At 41.1% G+C, this 18,990-nt stretch overlaps 1 protein-coding gene across 3 annotated transcripts in view; it reads left to right on the top strand.

Moving 5' to 3' along the window:
* The first annotated feature begins 842 nt into the window (after positions 1-842).
* LPAR1 (lysophosphatidic acid receptor 1) overlaps positions 843-18,990 on the top strand; it is a 73,042-nt gene continuing 54,894 nt past the window's right edge. Inside the window, exons 1-2 of one of the 3 annotated variants that reach the window (XM_030257941.4) lie at positions 856-963; positions 1,498-1,565. The gene's annotated coding sequence lies outside the window, so the exon portion shown is untranslated. Of the gene's footprint in view, positions 964-1,066; positions 1,233-1,497; positions 1,566-18,990 lie in introns of those variants that run through there. The other 2 variants (XM_072921952.1, XM_002189304.7) reach the window with 2 other exon arrangements.

Genomic DNA, 18,990 nt, shown 5'->3' with positions numbered 1-18,990 from the left:
TGCTGCTTTCTGGTTGTTTAAGAAATATGAGTGCTTTAAGTGGGCTTGGTGCTTCATAACAGGCTTTTATGCTGCTGGAAGCACCGATGGCTTGCATAGCTGTAGGTAACCTCCCTAGAAATTTCACTGCAGGGTTTAGAAATGCTTAGCCATTTCAGCTACTGAAATTTAAGTATTGTGCAACATATGTCTTTTCACTTGATGCATGTATATGCAAAAGTGACCTCTAGATGCTCCAGCAAACCAATGAAATCAGACTATTTCACAGTAAAAACTTATGGAGGGCAGGGGGTGGGGAAGAAGTAATTTGAGCCTGGTTCTGTATAATAAAATAGTTCTAATCTGGAAAACTCTGTTGTGCAACCCTGTCCCTTTCCAAGGATGAGTGCTTGGTGAACCTGCAAATTGACTATTCCTATGACTGGGGCCTCCAAACGCCGATGTCGGCAAGAGAGTCGAAAGTTTCACAGGACCAGAACTGTGGCTGCTGCAGAAACACCTGCACACCGCCACCGCGCAGACCGAACGCCCCGCCCTTGCCCGACGTAGCCTCCGCGGCCGGCCAGGCTCTGTTAGGGAGAGTGAGCGGCCGAAAGCCGGACACGCGTGGGACCCGCGGCTGGGGCGGGACGGGCACACCTGGGCCCCGCCCGGCGAGGCACGCAGGCCGGGCGGGGGCGGAGGGAGCGGGGGCGGAGGGAGCCCAGCCGAGCCCAGCCCAGCCCAGCCGAGCCCAGCCGAGCTCAGCCCAGCCCAGCGCAGCGCAGCCCGGCCCAGCCCGTCCCGTCTCGTCCCGTCCCGTCCCATCCCACTCCGCTCTCCTCTCCTCTGCTCCGTCCCTCCCCCGTCCCACCCCTCATTCCTCCCTCCTTCCCTCCTTCTCTCCCCTCCTCCCTCTCTGTGCGCGCCGGCGGCGGCGGCGGCGCCGCGCTCCCTCTAGCCGCGCCCGCGCAGCCCCCGCAGGTAAGCGCGGCGGGCCGGGGGCGGAGCGGGGCAGGGGTCCCGCAGCTCTCGCCCGCGAGAAGGTGCTCGCTTCCTATTCCGCTTCCCATTCCTCGAGGGCTCCGTGCCCGCGGCGCCGTTCGCCTCCTCTCTTTGGCTGTTTTTCTCGTCTTTCCGAACCTGGTCTCCGTCCCGCGGCGCGCAGCGGTGCGCCGGGCGGCGAGACTTGTCGGGGTCCTCTCCGGCGAAGGGCTCCTTCGGGATGGGCTCGAGTGGATTCGAGGCGTCGGGTTAGGCTGCTATTCCTGCTGAACTAACGTCTCCGGGGCCGGCCTGGAATAAGTGATGGGTGCTTGTTTGATTAAGGAACACTAACAGGACTTACTTAGGATCTGGCCTCCTATTTTCTTTTTTCCCCTTTTTTTTTTTTTTTTTTTTCCCTTTCCTCACCCCTTCCACCCCGAAATATCTTTGGATTTATTTATACCAAATTAAGGCAGTGGAAAAAGTCCTAGATAAAAAATGGTTGTCGCCTCTCTCTCCTGACTTCCTCAGACTTTCGGACGAAGAGCCTATTCAAGTCCGATGGGAGCAGTGTCGGTGTATCCGTGGTGTTTACAAAGGTAAAGGACAGGGAGAAGATGAATGACAAGCATAAGGGTGTGATTTATTAGAGAAAGACCGGGGGCGGGAGGGAGCAGGAGGGAAGCTAGAGGACAAAAGCCGCTAGCAAACTGATGTGAGAAGACAGAGGTGGAACCAGAGGGACCAAGTTTCTTCCTCTCACTTATTTTCCTATGTTCTTTTAAAATAGCTTCACAGTGGGAACCATCCCAAAAATCTTCTTCCTATGGAAGTATGTGAAAAGTTTTCATTTTCACAAAAATGTTGGAATGTCTAAATTTAATTTACTTGGGGGTACCTGTGTGAAACAAGTTCACACCTTCATGATTTCAGTTGTCTGTGGATGTTAGAAGCTGCCTAAATCCCCCCTTTCTTATTTTTTTTTTCCCATCCTTTTTTGCTCCAGGTTTGGGTTGGTTTTCTCTGTGGTTTTTTTTTTTTTTTAAATTGTTGTTGGTTGGGGTTTTTCGTTTGGTTTTTTGTTGTTGTTGTTGTTGTGGGTTTTTTTGTTGTTTTTTTTTTTTTTTTAAGTTTCATGGTAAAGTAATTTGGGGGAAACCCTGTAGGCAACTTTTGCTCTCAAAGTGTGGAGGAACTGCTGCAATTCTTATCTTTTCAAAGGAAGTTTTTGGATGCTAGTTCAGGTTTCATGTGTTGTACCATTTGGTCTAAAATGAATCACTCTCAGGTCTGGGAGTCATGTTTCTATGTGGTCGCCAGGGCTGTGTGCCGTGCAGCCTGTTACTCTTGTACGAGGATAGGCTATACTGCAGTACTAAAAAAATATTTCTGGCAATTTCAGCAGTGGACTGAAGCAATACTCTGTGCACAGGCGTAAGTGAAGCTCTGCCCTGCAGCTTGCTATTGTTGGCTATAGGCATGCTGCATGTTTTTCCTTAACTGATACGGGCTCAGACTTACAAAGCAACTTGATAGCCTGTGTTTTACTGTTGTTTTTATTAAATATTAACCACCAAAATTAAGTGCTGTTTGTTCCAGAATAGATTGACACTGTCTCATCCTGTGCAGTTGTACATGAACAGTGGTTGTTTTCCTTTTTGTACAGTAAATAACCAAGGAAATGTTATTTAGGAATACTAAAGCACTGCTGCATGATCAGTGTGGTGTTGTCTTTATCACTCCCTATTACAGATTGCAGTAGTTAGACCCTTGGCTGCTGTAAACCTTGTTCTGAGAACTTAGCAGTAGTGGTGCTGGTTGAAGACAGGAAAACATTGGCTGGTGTCTGCTTTCTCTTCCTTTGCTCTTCAAAACAAATATTGAGGGTCAAAAGGTTAAACAGCTTTTGAGACAAAACACATGGAAAATGCAAAATTAAAGTAATGCTACACTGTGTACCCAGCTTTAATATGTGAACTCCACGTGTGAGTAACAGACAATCTTATCACTGTGAGCAAAAATACTTTATGGTCATGTGGTTTTCATCAGTAGCTCTGGAAGACTGTTACTAAAATATAATTCCTTCTCTGCTTAAAAATGAGAAAATTAAAAATCTGTCTTTAACTTGGTCTTACAGTGTCACACAGTTGAACTATTTGGGGAATCCTGGTTGTTGAAGAAAGTGTTTTGCTCTGCTTTGTACTTACATGGGATTCACTTTGATATCTCTGTAATAAGCCCTTAATAACACATTAATGGATAGTTAACTGGTTGTCAATGGCCTATCCATATTGAGCTTGCTTTGTCTCATATTCAGAGATTTAAATCAAAAGACAAGCATTTCTTCTGAGCACTTTATTCCTTTGGGAGACCACCACCATCTTCCCTTTGAATACCCAGCAGTCTGAGCACTCTCAGAGGTGAGCTGCCTTCTCCAGATGTCAGAAGAGCTGGCTTTGAGCACCTCTAGGTGGTGACCTGCCAGCACTTACTGAGCACTGTTGCTGTGTATCTGGCTTTTTTTTATCATATTGATGCAGAGAAAATTGAATGCAGCTCTTTTGCCATCAGGGCTGAGTGGGGAATCTCTTCACAAACCATTGCTTATGGTCTTGGTAATGCTCAAGGATATGTGGAAGAATTTGAGAGTGGTAACCAGTACTGTGTGGCAGTTGTCCTTTTCACTGTTGTTTCCATCACAAAATTAGAATTTGCTACATAAATGCAATTTCCTCCCTTTCAGAAAGAAAAGTGCATGTAATTTAAGGGACACTTAAATTCAGCTTAAATCCATCTAATTGAGATATTTGCAGTGCTCCTGCTACACATAATGCCAGGGGAAAGATGCATACAACTGTTTTACTGAAAGAAGAATAGAGCAATCAATATTTGATCCCTCCAGCATCTTTAGTTATTGGATTAGCTCTTTGTATGTTGTGCATTTCACTGCTTTATCTTTCACAATAGGCTGTATTATTTTTTTCTATCAGTTTAGTAGAGTGAAAAGAAAACCAACTTTTGAGAAAACAAAGTGTGTCTTTTCTTTTTCCATCTTCTCATGTCCTTTCCTTTAAGATTACTTTCAATTTTGGTGTGGTCCTCATTTGTTGCCTTAGGAGTTCTAGTAATTTGAAGGGAGAATGCTACTTTCCAGAAAAGTCTCATGAGGGACTTGAGGCAGTAATGGCTTCAACGAGCAGTGGTTATATAGCATCTGATGTGTTTTTAACTTTTCCAGATGTCACAAGGTGATACTTTAGAGATCTGGCACTCCTCAGCAATGCTGCATTAGGGTTGAACTTACACACTTCATGTTTTCCCCCATGTGTTTTTCTTCACAGCTGAAGCAGAAGCTTAAGGTTTCATCCATGGCCCACAAATGTCAATGGCAAACCTGTATTGGCACTGAATGACTTTGGATCAGGTGCAAGGCTGATGGGTTGCTTTGCCAGAAATAGAAAATTATTCCCAGGGCAGAAGAAAGTTCTGTCAAGGAAATGAGAGCTGCTGTTCTACTTACATATCAGGGAACTTGAATTTTGGTTTTCTTCATTTATATTTCAAGCGTAGTTTCTTTAAAACACGTAGAAGCATTGCCTGTACATTCTTGACTTTCATTGATATACTGGTACATATGACAGTGAACATCTGAATGTCTACTAACTTGGTTAGGTTTTTGTTGAAAATAGGGGAGAATTCTGAGAAGTGCCTGTCTTTGTGTACCCAGATATCTCCTTCTCTCCTCCACTAGTGTTTCTTGACTGCCTGGCATGCTTTCCATACTCCCAAGCTGATTAACAGCACACCTGGTCTGAAAAATCTTGGTAATTGTTTGGATGAAGGTTGTACTCTAGGATCAGTTTTCATTTTTTAATGACTGGTGTCTCTAATTGTCAAAATACTGTTTCTATTTATGCAACGTTGAGCACCAGAAAAGAAAAGAGCCTATGTACTGGGGCTGGTTTGGGTAATATATGTCCCCATCTCACATGGCAACTCCATGACCGTGGCATTTCTCTTATAAGCTCTTGACAAACATCTTTGAGGTGGTTAAGGCATTGAGGTGGTTAAGGCATTGTATTTCGCTACAAAGGAACAATAGCCTAGCTTGCATTAGTGCATAGTGTCCAGAATTTCTTGATAGGCACAGCCTGAAATAGTTTGTGTACCATGTTTTTTGGTTCTGTCCTGATTTCCTACTGGATCTGGATCCTTCTTGACCCAGATACTGTAGGTAGTTAGGTTAGTGCACATAAAGAAGAGTTCACTGGTGCCTTTACCCCAGAAGTAAAGAAGTATTTCTTCTTAAAAAGAAAGTGAATCTTCTCCCTTTGCTTCTGGCAGGCAAAAACAGCCACAGACTTGTGGGGCTGCTGTGGTTCAAGCAGTCTGGGTAAGGCATGCCTGCCCCTGGCAGCAGCACAGCTGGAGAGAGAGAATCATATCCCTCCTCCCCAAGCCACTCCCAGGATAAATAGCCTGGACAGGGTTCTGGCCTGGGGTGTGCAAAGTGTTTTGCTTTTCAAGTTCCTTGAAGATTTGTTCTGGTGGACTTTGTGATGGATAATGGCCTGGCTGCGGGGGAAACAGGAGCAAAGCGTTTGGCCTTACTGTTTCCCACTCATACATTGCAATGTGGTCTGCTGCTGAAATGATGGTAGGCGGTGTAGATCAGTGGCACAAGAAATGTCTTCAGTTGCAAAAATGGGGAGGCTGGATCTCTTTTAGAAGGAGAAATGTTTTGGGAATACAGCTACTGTATTGCAGAGGACTATATGTAGACTTTTGTGCAAACTGAATCACCTTTATTTTAGATTTCTTTTACTTGAAAGAAATCAAGTAAACTTTTTTTTTTTTTTTTCGCTTTCACGTGATATACTCTAGATAAAATTCAGAGGTCCTCTCATTTTCTCATTTTGTTTTTAAAAATACAAAGGTGATAAATATGAGAGACCAATATTATCTTTCTGGTTTTGCTTTTGCTTCTGCTGTGACTAAGAGGCCAACACCTCCTGAAGTGGATTTTTTAAACTGCTGAAAAAAATGTCTATGAGTTTGATATTCATGTATGATAATTCTGTTTGGTGCAGTCCTCATGTTGCCATATTACAGACCATTCTGGCTTTTCTGTAGGAATTTACATGTCACAGTGACCTTGGGGTAGGATGGATTTCACAGGCAGTTAATGCAGTACATCCATTTCTTTGCCAGCTAGAAAATGTATTGCATATTGCAGTGCTTGCAGGAGCAAGCTTGAAAGCGTTGGATTGACATCAAAGGCAAGATCTTTCTGTACAGAATGCTGGAGATTGTAAGAGGGGTAAAAGTCTGGCAAAGGAAATGCATACTGTTTTTCATTGCAAGCCCCTTTCCCTCCCTCCTCCCCACTTTTTTAGGATGTGTATGGCAGATATGAAATGGTGCTGGTACATTATTTATGGGAGCAGAAGTTTTTCTTAGAAGTTTTTTTGCCATTTGAGGATGATTATTTTCACCCTGGTTGGAAAAATATAGCTAAAGTAGTATCCATTTTTATTAAGAAGAAGTTGGCTACAGCGATAAATGTTGGATGAGTATTGAATCTTTACAGCATACAGAAATTTGTATCTTCTTTGAGTAAGTGGGTAATTATTTAATAGCAGTGAGCTGAACATGAACTCTAGCAAAGACTTACTGGGATCCAAGCAGAGAAGAGAGATACTGTACAGGTCATACCAGTATTTAAGGTGGTAATACTTCAGATTGGTGTTTGTAGGAAAGGAGAAAGACTGATAAACTCTCAAGCTTTCATAGCTACATAGCTTTCAAGTGTGGCAATTGTTATTTTGTCTACTGTGAAGGGGTTTTGATAAAGGGACTGTAGCCACTGGATTTCACTAAATGTTTAGTCTTTGATAGTGCAATCTGGTTTTGACCTGTTGTGGTTGTCAGATCAAGGGAGCTGGGGTAGCATTTTATGGCTGCAATGTGTGAAGGACAGCATGCCTCACCCAGCCAGGATGTGGGTGTCCACAGCCAGGGTGCTTGTGCAGAAGAAAACTCAAGTTTGTTTGCTGCTCCATTCTGAATCAGCTTTGCTGGCATCAAGTGAGGTGGAAGGGCTGAAGGAGGGGTGGAAGGCTCTGGGGGTGCCACCAGTGCAACAGTCACTGTCCCTTCAGCTCACAACACAGAGGCCCAGTGGGTGGTGAGCATCCCTACCCTCCTGCTGCTTTGGATCAAGGACAAGCAAATTGTCAGGGTGGCACCAGCTGCAGCTCCTGCCAGTTGGCTGGCTGGTGGCAGGAGACCTCGGAGGAGGACTGCAGGTTGGTACCTCAAGCCAATGACAGTGTCAGGAAAAGGTCATCTTGCCCCTATGTGTTGCCTTGCACTGGGAGGGACTGTGGTGGTCATTATTATGGCCAGTAGTTTTTTGTGTGTGCCTGCGTTAGGTGCTCACTGACTCTCTTGGTGGGATCTCTTTTCTTGTGGTTACTGTTTTTTTTACAATCACTTACTGCAACAGTGGTGTCACTTCTTGAGTGCTGGAGCTTTCAAGGTTTCATGTTACTAAGCATTTTTGCAGTTACTTGTAACCAATATGAAGTATTGAAGATATGAAGTAGCAAAGGATGGCAGTGTATATGTGTGCTTGATGTTCTATCTGGACACTTCTGAGCTCTTTCATTGATACTCCAGCTAATATAAGTAATTTGCACTTTTGTGCATAATTGAGTTGTTTTTTCAATGCCTGTTGTGACAAGCGTGTTTTCAGTGATTGTCTGTGGAGACTAGATCAGTAGTTTTACAAGATATGTACAGTCTTCTTATGAGTTACAGTGGAAAGCATTTCATGAGGTAGTGAAGCTGTAATGTAGGATGTAAAGGGGAAATTTGGCTAAGGTTATGCTTATAGGAGTAAACTTTCTGGCACATTTCTGTAGCTGCATGCTAACTTTGAATATATAAAACTAATTATTGAAGTAAAAAGCATTTGGGAAATTGGTAGGTGAATGTTAGAGAAGCATAAATTCAGACTGATAATGATAAGCTTGTCAATCCCAAAGGAGAGTAAAGTGCAGCAAGGTCTGTACTACTACTGTGTTGCATGTCAGTGACTATTGCACTTGGAAGATATCTGCAAATGTGTACAGAGCCCTGCTAAAGTGTTGTGTGTTGTACTGGCAAATTATTAGTACAAGAGAATAGCCTGAACATTCCCTGCATCCATCTGAGGATGTCTCCAGGAATTTCTGTCTTGTCAGGATGACGCCCCCTACTAGTAAGAGCATGATGCCCTGTGTGCCACAGTGACACTGGGATATACTTGGAGTGGTGTTTGAGCAGATGTTAATCACCTACATAAGCATTAGATTTGGTTGAGGAGCAAAGCCTGTGTTTTCAGTGAAGAATTCATTGGGATTTTCAGCTGTTTCTATCCACTTGTCTCCCTGTTTGTTGTTACATTCCTGCAGACACAAGTGCAGTGCATCAATAGTCATTGCCTCTTCATTCCTCTTGCCAAGGAAATGGAACTCACAAATTGTTTTCCTGAGATACTGCAGTGAAACTAACAACTTCAGGGAAAAGGATGTGTGGATAGGTACCTAGCATTCAAGGAGTATCATCTTTAATGTGAATTGTTCTTGAAAGATACCGTTATAAATATCTATCGAGTTTATTGGTCTTTCTGTCTTTCCTTTTCCTTTCTGTTCTTCCTACAAATGTGTCACAGGTGTAGAGCAATTCTGTGGAAATGAGCCCAGTCTCTTTGAGCTGCCCTGGCCATGGTTTCTGCAAGGGGCTTTAAGAACTGTCCCAGTGTAGCTAGCAACATATCAGGATTGCTTTGTTTCTCCTAAACATTTGATGGAACTGCTGAAAACTTGACCTCAGAGCAGTGTATTTCCCTGTCCAAAAGCTTTGCAAACAAAAGAAGACTTTTCTGAATTAGCATTTGCTCCCCATGTCTTTTATCTCCTTGTTTACAGTAGTTACAGTGTCCTATTTCAAAAGTCTATGCTAGTGGGACTGAAAATTGCTGAGACTTTAGGGTATTACTATAATCAGAATAATCCTGGTATTAATGAATGGACTAAAAATGGGTCTTTAGAATTACTCAATTTTGCAAACAGTTGATAGGAATAGCATAGGTTTATGCCTGCTTCTCCAAGAAGTACAGTGTTTCTGTTTCCTGCTTTGAATTGCTTAAGTTTCACATGCAAAAGCATCCTAGGAGGTTCAGCCTAGAGGAAAAAAATTCAGGGGGAGATGTGCAAGCTGATGACAATCTGATGACAGGAGGGAATTACATGATTGTAGAAAATATAAATGTCTTAAAAATAATATGCCTGACAAGAATATGATCCTGCATATTTCCATCTCCAACTTCTTTTCCACAAAGTTTCTTGCCATCAGTTGCACAGATTTTTATGACCAAGTTCTGTTTGAGAGACTTGTTTACAGCTTTTTCAGTTCTTCTTTCTAAATTGTTCCTAATATGCTATGAATATTTGGAGGGGGTCTGTCTTTGATATAATTTGGTGAAAGTAACTGAAAACAGTTACTTTTTCCCTCAGAAAGTGGCACAAAAATGTAGGAACAGCTTTGGCAAAAAAGCCACACCCTGCTCCTTTTGTGTCATGTGAGAAAGGAGGAGAGGGCGAAATACTGACTTTTCTTGGAGCTCCCAAGATGAGTTGACATTTCTTAGTTGGTAAGAAACCCGAATGTGCACTTGCCATGCAACTGCCTCTTGCAATTGTGCCAGAAGTCATTCTGTGCTCAGTATATTCCCCTTGTGGTTTCTTCCCAAGACCCTGCAAGTGTCATCTGCTTGTATAATCTGTGTCTCCACTAGAGGGGGGTGCCAGTATTGCTGCAGTGGGAAATTTTGAGGATTTGGTAAGTTGTGGTGCTTTACTCTTCCTTCTTGCCTGGCAGTGTTGCCTGTTGGGTTAAGTGGAGTATTCTTGGAAGAAAGCTGCTTCAAGACTGAAGACTGAACCCAACGCCTACTACTAACCAAGTAGTAGGCTTTGAGTTACTCCAAAACACTGTCAGATCTGCCAACATGCTATAGTGCATTTTTGTATAGAATTATAGAAAGATTTGGGTTGGAGGGGACCCAAAGGATCAGCTAGGTCCCAAGCCCCTGCCACAGACAGAAACACTTTCCACTAGACCAGGTTGCTCAAAGTGCTGCACAGCATAACTTTGAAGAGTTCCAGGGACTGAGGTATCCACAACTTCTTTGGGCACCTGTTCCAGTGTCTCATTGCTCTCACACTAAATAATTTATTCCTAATATTAATCGATATATACCATCTTTCTGGGTCAATTACCCGCTGTCCTATCACTACATACCCATGTCCCTTTCCAGCTTTTTTTATAAGCCCTCTTTAGATACTGGAAGGTGCTATAAGGCCTTCCCAGAAAACTTGACTTCTCCGGGTTGAACAACCCCACTCTCTCAGCCTGTCTTCATAAGAGAGCTGCTTCAGCCTTCTGATCATTTCTATGGCACTCTCTGCACTCTTTCTTCTATTCAGAGATCCAGAGCTGGATGCAGTACTCCAGGTGGGATCTCCTGAGAGGGGAGTATAAGTTTGGCTGACATAGGAGAGTCCACTCAGTAGTGGGAGGCTGAAAATCAGACCCAGCATGCCTAAGTGGGCTGTGTCAGGGATGAGAATAGCTTTGCATGGGCCTCAAGCTTTGGTGTCATGGACACAGCTGGTGTGTGCAATTGTGGGATGCCTAAAAAGTCTGGTTTGTGGGTGGATTTCAGTACGTTCTCCTTTTGCGGCCTGGATCCCTTGAACTTCTTAGTTTATTTGTGCGGTAACAATAAAAGTCTTAGTGGTTCCCAAGTAATGCTTTATGGCTTATGCTTTTGTTACAAAACTGTCTGAAGAAGACTTTGAAGTGTGTATGTGTTTAAAGTTTGTACCCATGCTAATGTGCACCAAGTTCCAATGGAAGAGCTAGAGGCAAACTGCTAGTTATTTCTTATTTTCTTTTTTATTTAAGAATAATCCATTGATATGTGCTTTTGTCCAATAGGATTGTTTTTTTGCCTTTCCTACTCCTGTGCAAAAGGAGTTTATCTAAAAAATGATGAGACAGACTAGATAGTGCTTGGACACTAGCCTTTCTGTCATCATATGTGTTAGAAGGTAGGGTTTTTTGATTTTGTTCTGTTTTTACATCAATTCCATTCTGCCTCATGGCTTTCCGTTTTCACTTGAATTTGTGGCATCTCCCAAATATTCCGATTGAATTTTTGTTGCTTCTGTTGGGCATCGTATATATTGAGGACCTAGTCAGAGAAACTGAATAATCGCCGAAGCATGGTGTGAATTTACAACAGCCTACTTAATTCATGTGACCTCTTGCATGCACGAAGAGCCTGTCTGCTAAACACAACTCAGAGTTAATCCAAGTCAATTTTTAAAGTGAATTAGTCAAGCTGTGAACTAATCCTCTGTATTTCCCTGCTTGTTCAGATAAGCAGCAGCCTAAGTTGCTTTAAACTTCACTTGATAATTGAAAAGAGAAGGGTCAGAGGGAAAGGTGATGAAATCTTGTTGTTTTCTTCATATCTCTCCTTTGAGGGCATATTTCAGTAGTGGTTTGCTTTTATAAATCTTGAATTTATAGAATGATCAGCATAAGCTACCCAAGGCAAAAACCCAGTACTCTGCTGCAGTTCTTTACTAAGCATCGCTGACAAAGCCTGCTGCTGCTGCCAGGGTATTTTGCAGAGTGGGTTACTTCTTGGTCATCCGTAAAAACTATTCCACAAAAAATCCAACTTGAGTTGGCATACTGTAGACAGCAGGGACTGTGATGCAGACTGTGAAGACTAGGAAGTCCTGTTGACTTCTGCCAAGGAACTAGTAACCAGCCCCAATTTTACAGCAGGGATTCACAAATTATAAGTGTATTGTTCTGAGCACACCAGATAGTTGCATGATGGACAATAGGTAATTCCCTTTCATTTGTCAACATCGGTATTTTTGTTGTCTTGAGCTACTGGGTTTGCTCCCCCTCCATTTTGACAAGATCAAAGGTAAGATCTTATTTCTGGGTCACTGCTGTCCATCAGATAAGTTTGTTTGTGGCCTTGGGAAAGAGCAGTGATGTGAGAATAGAGTATTTAAATCCTGTCATTAAAATAATTCTTCCTTATTGTTAATTCCAAGTTATTTCAAACTTAATTCAGGTTAACTTTGCAAAATACAATACTGCAGAAAGTGTCTGGAGAACAGTCAGTGGAACCAATGCATAAATATTTCTGAAGGAGCATGACTGTTATTTCTGGTTTAAGGAATTGATGAATAGTTCCTGTGTCTGCATTGGTGGTAGCCTGAAGCATGTTAAGCTACTGCCTTACAATCTTAAATGTATTGTTGTGAGTGGAGGTAATAGTTGGCAGATTTCTGTTTCAGATAAACTAAATTAAACTCCTGTTTGTGTATCATTGGTCATGGCGCGTGCAGATCTATACTGAAGTGGTGCCTTTGTAATTTGCGATCTGAGGTTTGGCATACTTAATTGTGAACTTCCTTGGCTTCAGCATTTCCAGATTATTGTATTTTGTGGTAGTTAATTCTGCCTGAAGATTGAACATCTGTTTTGTGGATGTGGGATAAAAGGAAGTATTCGTTTTAAGGCTGGCCCCTCAAAGCTGCTTAGAGAATTGTGACATTTTGTAATCATCCAGATGTTTTTTGTAATCTAGCAAAAGGATATTTCCTGAATGTTTAAATACAAACTTGTTTCAAAAGAGTGCCAGCCTATTACTAGTTTTCTGAGTTTAAAACAAAAGGTGGAATTTACAAATGGTGTCTCTGTTGCTGATCCATATAAGTGTTGAATTTTATTGCTTTGTTATTTCTTCTTGGAAAAAAATATTAAAATTATTTTTGTAAGTTGTTGAGAAGATTAAGTTCTTGTGCTTTTTCTGCTAAGGAGTGATAGTTTGGAGAAAAGCATCCTGATTTCTTATATAGTGATTTATACCTCACTAGAATCATAATCATATAATGACTTGGAAGAGACCATAAAGCACATCCAGTTCCACACCCCCTGCCATGGACAGGGCACTTTCCCTACACCGGGTTGCTCTAAGCCCCATCCAGCCTGACCTTAAATACTTCCAGGGATGGAGCATCCACACCTTCCCTGGGCAACCTGTGCTAGTGCCTCACCACCTTCACAGTAAAGATTTCTTCCTAATATATAATCTAAATCTAATCTCTTTCAGTTTGAATTCATCCCCCTTCCTCCTGTCTCTACATGGTCTTGTAAAAAGTCCCTCTCTTTCTTGAAGGCTCCCTTCAGGTCCTGGTAGGCTGTAATTAGGTCACCCTGCAGCCATCTCTCTTCCCAGCTGAACAATCCCAATTCCCTCAGACTTTCCCTATAGGAGAGGTGCTCCATCCCTGTAAACATCTCCTCTGGACTCAGTCTAACAGGTCCATGTCCTTCCTGTGCTGGAACCCCAAAGCTGGATGCAGGGTTCCAGGTGGACTCTCACCAGAGCAGATCACAGGGGGATCTGCTCACAGGAGAAGAATCCCCTCCATCCCCTGCTGCCTACGCTGCTTTGGATGCAGCCCAGGACACGTTTGGCTTTCTGGTCTGGGAGTGCTCCTGGCTGGGTCACGTCCAGCCTCACACCCACCAGCATCCCCCCAGTCTTCAAGCAGGGCTGCTCTCAATCCATTCATCCCCCAGCCTGTGTTGATACTGGAAGTGTCCTGACCCAGGTGCAGCACCTTGTTCCTGGTCTTGTTAAATCTCATGAGATTTCCATGGCTCACTTCTCAAACTTCTTCAGGTCTCTCTGGATGACATCCTGACCTTCAGGTGTGTCAACAGCACCACTGAACTTGATGTCATCTGCAAATTTGCTGAGGGCACACTCTATCCCTGCAGCTCTGTCATTATTAAAATTGATACAAATTCCTTTGCCCACTATTATCTTCTTTAATTATATTAATTATTAAGCAAAACAATAATGAGAATGTTTTTGGAGCCAAATTCTGTCCACTAGCCTTGCAATTCCAGTGTTCAGAATAATTTTAATGAGCAGCTCCTTGATCTGTCACTCTTTTTCTCTCCTCTTTTTATTTTTTTTTTCTTTTTTAATAACAGAATAAACAGAAGAGGACAAAACCATGCACCATACTTTCTTTTATACACACATGTGTGTACACGCTGCTGGCAACAGCTAATAATGTATCTTAAAGATGAGCTATCTATAGTTACTTTGAACTTTTCTGCCTCTTCATTAGCTACTTCAAATTTCATGTCTGCCAGAAGAAATAAACAATTTTAAAAGAGTTTCAGAAACTGCTTTGAAATTACTGCTTTGAGGAGTATTTGGTACTATAGATGTCAGTATGATGAAAATGTATATTTTGAAAATAGTCACATGACAGCAGCTTCATTGTGATTGTGCTGTGAGAGACTGTCCATATTGTTGTGACTTGTTTACATAAGCCTGAGCAGTTTAACATTATTCTCCTGGAGTTGGTGTATAGATGTATTTTTCCTCTTTATTTTCTTGTGATTCTAGAAGTTTAAAGTAGTAAGAAAATGTTGAAATCAGATGGTTGCATGAATTATTACTCTGAAATCTTTCTAGTTCTTTAAGTTACTTGAAATGCAAAAATTTAAAATTCACTTTCAGGGATATCTTACTGTTCCAGTATTTACCAATTAAAAAAACATTATGGAGCTACTGCTGTAAGTTGTTTCTTGAAGTTGGTTCTGTGGCTAGCAGAGATGTTTTAGATCAATTTTTGTGTATCTGTGTGTTTATTTTATCGGTGTGATTATTTTACACTGACCTGTTCATTGTGTTGAAGAAGCTCTTAATAAGTCCCAGGAGATATGCATCTACCAGCCAGCATCCCTTGCATTAAGGCAGATGTTCACTCTTTTCCCCAGAAGGTGGGAAGAAGTGCTCCAGCCTCAATGAGTGGCAAAGGAAGAATCATCTCCAAGCAATTCCTAACAAGCAAACACTTACGTAAGTCATTAGGAGAAGCTAGATAATGACTGAAATAATTCTAGAGGTGCTGAATAGTAATGGGAAGGCAGACTGATGTGTTTGCTTTAAAGGACAAACTGCAGGAAAATGAGAAAACTGAGGAAACCATGCAGAACTTTTTTTTGTGTTTTCAGACAAAGCTCTGCTTTTCAGAGAAGTACAAGGCTCCAAGAGAAGATGAGGTATCATTCTGGGTTTTAAAAAACAGCAACAAAATGCTCCCCAAGAGATGGGTGTGGAATAGATACAATATGGAAATAATCAGGAAAGGAGGTTTAGCAAGTGAGAGAATTGCAGAGGATGGTGCAAACTGACCTAGGTCAGGGAAGTATGGAAAGGATTCTGGAAAAGGACAACTACATAAAATAAGTGGAAATTTTGTCTGACTGCAAATGAGATTAAGTGCTTCAATCTGTAGCAGAGAAAAAGGTATCCTGTATTTAGCAAGGAAAAGGAGTATGATTCAGTGTTTGAGAGCACAGTCATGACAGTTCTAGCAAAAAAAAAAAAAAAAAGTTGAGATGTTATTAGAAAATTAAAAGTGTTTATCTTTTTTTTTCTTTATTTTAGTAAATTTTACTTCATCAGTATGCAGAAAAACTTGGTGGATTAGCTGCTGCTGACATGAGTCCAGTTTGTATCATAACTGACATAACTTATGGTGAATGTGTTCATGACTTCACATGTTACAATGCCAAATCCTATGGGTTTGCCCTTTCAAAGTATGCTTTCTGTCACTTAATAAAGTCTGACATTTTCTTTTCTCTCCAAAATCCCAAAATAAGAAAATACACAACTCCAAGACAAAAACAGTTCCTGAAAGAATGAACAGCTTGTAATTTTGAGAATAATCTACTCACTTAAGATCATCTGGAGGTCCTTTCTGGGGCAGAACCTCAGAGCATGTAAAGGAGAAAGGTAGATGTGTAATTTAATTGCAGTCTCTTGAGTTGTCTGCCCTTAAGTGGAACCCAGTGCATGACTATGGTCCATCTGCTTTTGTTATTCTCAGAAGGGGTATGAGGCAAATTAGAGTGGCATATTGAAAAGACTACCCTGCAAGGTAAAGGCTTAAGGATATTATACTATCTACTTGTTTGGTTATTTTCATTGAAAATCTTTGAAGAGAGGTTTCTGACCTTTTATACATTCAGATTGCTCTTCTGCTTTTATTTGGGGATGTGGGCAGGCTCTCTAACCATGCCCTGGTGGGGTCACTGTAAAGGATCTTTGCTGAACCACATTGTTCATGGGCAGCAGATGATTTCTCTGGGGGAGTTCAACTGCATGATGGTACTATTTTGTTATTGTTGTTGTAAATTAATTCACTGTGTGATAAATTATTAAGGTGACAGGTCATTTCCCTAATCTTACAGAGGGGAAAGAGGACAGTTTCACACCACATTCCCTCTACAGAGTTTGTGAAACTATTTTGGTTAAGGAGGCTCCACTTGGGGCATCTTTGCTGAACTTGCAGGCTCTATTCTGTCACGGTACGCCTTAGCAGCAATCTTATAGTACTCATATTATTGAGGCCAGAACAATGATCTTCCCCAGATTAGCCACAGAGCTTCTATTCAACAAGGTTTGAATGACGTAATTATTTTTTTTCTTGTTTTAAGCACAGACTGCACTGTGAATGCAAATGGATTATTTGAGATCCTCTGTGGAACCTTGTGTTGTGGAAAAGTCCTACTGAATTTAAGGGCAGTTTTTAAATTTTGTATAGAAATAAATTTCTAGCCTCATCACTGCTGAATTCTTCATCTTTTTTCCTTACCTAAGAAAGGCTAACAGCTGTGTTTTGAAAGTAAAGACTGAGGTAATGGAAACTGGAGGTCTCTTTTAGCCCCAGGGAGTTGCGAACTTCCCTGCAGCAGCTTTTAAAAAGTCTGAAAGTCTTTGAGGTGTACAGGTGTGATTTGGTGGAAGGCAGTAGGGAAGATAAGAAACATGAGTTTCTTTTTTTTCTTTTTTTCTGGTTAGTAATACACTTTGGGACTTCTGCATTTTAGTTAGATCTTTAAGTGAGCTCTTGTGTTTGTTTTGGTTTGGGGATTTTTGTCACATGCTTTTCAGGTATCTGGGCATCTTGAAGTTAAATTTTCCAAGGTGATGTCTGTTATTTCATTTTGATTTGCTTAAATAAAAACTGAGTGTTCTGGCCAGCTGATGTTGCTTCAGTAAAGCAATCTGCAAGCTGATAGACAGCTAAGCATGCTGCTGTCCTGCTTTTAATTCTGTTCATGGCTAAAGAGGTAGTTGCACTTAATATTATAGCTGAATGTATGCTTTGGTTGACAAATTGCAATCAAAGCAGGCATCATACCAGCTCAAAAGTAGATGTATTACTTATGTGGAACCATAACAGTAATAAATCCCTGACTCTGTTATATCACTGAATCACTAACAAGACAATTGCTTAGGACATTATAATTCCAAAGTGATAGCAGTGGTGTAGGCATTGCCTGTTTTGACATGTTCAGTGATTGGGTTTGATGTGTAATTGGAAGTGTTTTTTGTCTAGTTTTTCTGGTTGCCAAAGTCTTAAGTGCTCAGATTGCTGAAAACAAACAAACAAAAAAATCCTACAAAAACACACACTTGTACACACAAAACCCCCCAGAAAAACAAGAAAAATAAACAAACAAACAAATATAACCTCCACAAAACACAATTTTAAAAATTATTTTTTAATGGCGGTGAAACATTTAAAACATTAAATTATTCTTGTTGCAGGTCTCTTTCCCTCTCCTTCCCTCCCTTTCATGCCTCAATGATATTTTGCTTAGCCAGTTTCTCTGTTGTGTATTTATTGTTTCAGGTTGGAAAATGATAATTTTTAATAATTGTGCTGGCTATGTATGTGCTCAAACAGTGCAATACTTCAACAACAGGAGTTCTGTGAGCAGAAGTGGCCTGGATAGACATCGATGCTGTTAGATTAATGTTCTCAGACAGTGAAAGAAAATTCCGATCTCTTAAAAAATATCTGCAAGGAATTTACATTTAATGTCAAAGTGAATTAATTACTGACAACCACAAAGAAATTATTAGGTAGGTCCCTAGGGGGATTCCTCCACAGAGACAGGGATTTGATGGAAAAATATTTCTAAATATAAATTGATTGCCAGTTGTGGTTTGGGTAAATATATTCACTATGTTTTGGAGATGAGGTATTATTTATATAAGCATCTTTTATTCTGTGTAGTTATTGCCTGTCTTCAGTGCATATGTAAGAGCTTTTGCCCCTATACAGCGTGCTAGTCCAACAGCAGCATGAGAAATTCATCTTGTTTCCTGTGAGTATCTCAGATTCTTCTGCAGAAACTTATTCATTAATAAGTTCAGTTTTGTTATACCTTCAGTCTGTCTTTGATCTTAAGTCTTAAACTTAAAAATCTTGCCAGTTTCTTAGGGCTGATTGTAACTTTTGTTAATTTTGTAACTTTTTGTAACTAATACCAAACTATCCCATTTTTGATACTGGGAAATGGCAGAGTCAGGTATGTTTTACTATGGGTTTTGGTTTTGTTTTGTTTTTATTTCAGTATTTGCAAGGTAGAGATTTTCCTATTGTGTCTGAACCTTTTCATATATTAGCAAATTCCATTTTATTTTTCTAGAAAGTAAAGTTAGACTAAAGAAATGTCTGGCTCTACTGGCAGGGACTGTTACCAGGGGAGTTTATTGTGCAGCGAGCACAGGAAATATGTTGAGCTTGTCCTTTATTTTTGGCACTCCCTTTCCAGACTTCCACAAACCCTCAGCAATACTTCACAAATCCATTTTCACAGTGAATTTATTCATTCTTATGAAGAGCTTCCAAATGGCGAGAAGCTATAACTCTGGAGTTTTTTCAAGCAGTCTGGCCAGTGATTAGAAACAGCAGACAGGAAGGCTTTAGGGGTGGACATATCTGTAGAACTGTTCTTCGCTGGGATGATGGAGGTGTTAAATGTGCTGTAAGAAGAGTC

Source organism: Taeniopygia guttata, chromosome Z, assembly GCF_048771995.1.
Source record: "Taeniopygia guttata chromosome Z, bTaeGut7.mat, whole genome shotgun sequence".
NCBI lineage: Eukaryota > Metazoa > Chordata > Aves > Passeriformes > Estrildidae > Taeniopygia > Taeniopygia guttata.
This window is presented reverse-complemented; position numbering and strand designations above follow the sequence as displayed.